Source organism: Rhineura floridana, chromosome 1 (assembly GCF_030035675.1).
Source record: "Rhineura floridana isolate rRhiFlo1 chromosome 1, rRhiFlo1.hap2, whole genome shotgun sequence".
NCBI classification, from domain to species: Eukaryota; Metazoa; Chordata; class Lepidosauria; order Squamata; family Rhineuridae; genus Rhineura; species Rhineura floridana.
This window is the reverse complement of record NC_084480.1, coordinates 166,652,324-166,654,340: the sequence shown is the minus strand read 5'-3', so window position 1 is coordinate 166,654,340 and position 2,017 is coordinate 166,652,324. Positions and strand designations below refer to the sequence as shown.

The 2,017-nt window shown below is 39.1% G+C and overlaps 1 non-coding gene across 1 annotated transcript; it reads left to right on the top strand.

Moving 5' to 3' along the window:
- The first annotated feature begins 1,662 nt into the window (after positions 1–1,662).
- LOC133376006 (5S ribosomal RNA) lies at positions 1,663–1,781 on the top strand. The gene has a single exon (XR_009760389.1). It is a non-coding gene; the product is annotated as a 5S ribosomal RNA (ribosomal RNA).
- The last annotated feature ends 236 nt before the right edge of the window (positions 1,782–2,017 follow it).

Sequence of the window (2,017 nt, the reverse complement as noted above, 5' to 3'; positions counted from 1 at the left end):
GGTTGTCTGCCATGGAACCATACTTACAATTGTTCTGAGTTTATTAAAAGCAGCTTTCCTGAAGTCCAGGGTGCGTGTATGGCTACTCTCAGCTTTTGCTTCTGTCAAAAGCAAGAATTCAAGGATGGTATGGTCACTTTCCCCCAGAGTTCCCGTAACTGCCACTTCATCTGCCAAATCATCTCTGTTGGTTAGAATCAAGTCCAGGATAGCTGATCCTCTGGTTGCTTCCTCCACTTTCTGTAGGAGAAAGTTATCTCCAACACGTCCCCCAACATATATCGGGATAATTGAAATCCCCCATTACTATTACCTCATGCCTCCTCGAAACATTGGCAATTTGCTTTTCAGAAGTTACATTCTCGTCTTCTCTTTGATTGGGTGGTCGGTAGTAGACTCCAAACACCACATTCCTTTTATTACTTGCCCCATTAATTTTAATCCAGATACTCTTGGTGGAGCTACCAAGTTCATCTTCCTGTATTTCTGTGCAGGGATATATATTTTTAACATATAGTGCAACTCCACCTCCATTTTTATTCCTTCTGTTCTTTTTGAACAAGTTATATCCTTCAATTGCTGTATTCCAGTCATGGGAGTCATCCCTCCAAGGTTGATATGCCTATCAAGTCGTAATTGCCCTACTGTAGTAAGAGTTCCAGTTTGTCCTGCTTGTTTCCCATGCTCTGCAAATTAGTATACAGACATTGAAGACCATGTGATTTATGGCTTGGCTTCCTTACTACAGTTTTCTGAGGACTGTCACTGGTCGCTATTACAGCTGATCTCTGCTCCCATTACTGTGCACAAGCCTTCATTAGTCATTACCACCAAGTTTATGTCTCGTTCCCCCATAGGATTCAGTTTAAAGCCCTCCTGATGAATTTCTCCATGCTGTGGGCAAACACTTTCATCCCAGTCCTTGTGAGATGCAACTCATCACTTGCCAGCAATCCATCTTCCAGGAAGCATAGCCCGTTGTCCCAGAATCCAAATCTTTCACGTCGGCACCGCCTTTGTAGCCATTCATTCACACGGAGTATTTTTCTTTCCCTTTCTACTCCTCTTCTAAGTACTGGAAGGATGGATGAAAAAACTATCTGAGCCCCAAAGCCCTTGAGTTTCCTTCCCAGAGCTTCATAGTCTGATGTGATTTCTTCATAGCTCTGTTTGGCAGTATCATTTGTTCCTACATGGATGAGGAGAAAGGGATACCTGTCGGTGGGCTTGATGAGTGATGGCAACACTTCCATCTCTAATCAAGTCTTGACTGGCGTACAGAATGTGAGACACCATCAATTTGAGAAAAGTAACATAGTATCAAAGAGAAAAATAGAGAAATAAATATATACATCGAAAATTGGAGAATTTTTTGTAGAGCCTATTGCATCAGGAGAATAAGTATCCATGCAAATTATTTTCTCTGCTTTGACTCATTAAATATATGTAACTATGTTTATGGTTTGACAATGTGTTTCTTTCCTTTCCTTTTTAAAATTTAATTATTTGTTATTTTTATCATTTTATATATATGGATGGTACAAGAATCATCAGGACATGTTCACATTTTATTTACAAATACAAAATATACAAAATATATACTAAAAAAATCTAAAAATTTAAAATTAAGCAAACATTTAATTATCCTTAGGGGGGTTTTTTGCCTACGGCCATACTACCCTAAACACTCCAGATCTCGTATGATCTCGGAAGCTAAGTAGGGTCAGGTCTGGTTAGTACTTGGATGGGAGTCTGCGTGGGAATACCGGGTGCCGTAGGCTTAGAGGAAGGCCATGGTAAACCACCTCTGCATACCTCTTACCATGAAAACCCCATTAATATATCCAAAAGATTCATAGGGTCGCCATAAGTCAAAATCAACTTGAAGGCATATAGCAACAAAGAGGTTTTTTACAAGCCAAATTTATATACTTATATAAATTTTGTTAAATAAAATAATCTTTTGACATTTCTTGGGAAACATCCACTTGCTACACTGTGTTCAATTAGTAAGTGA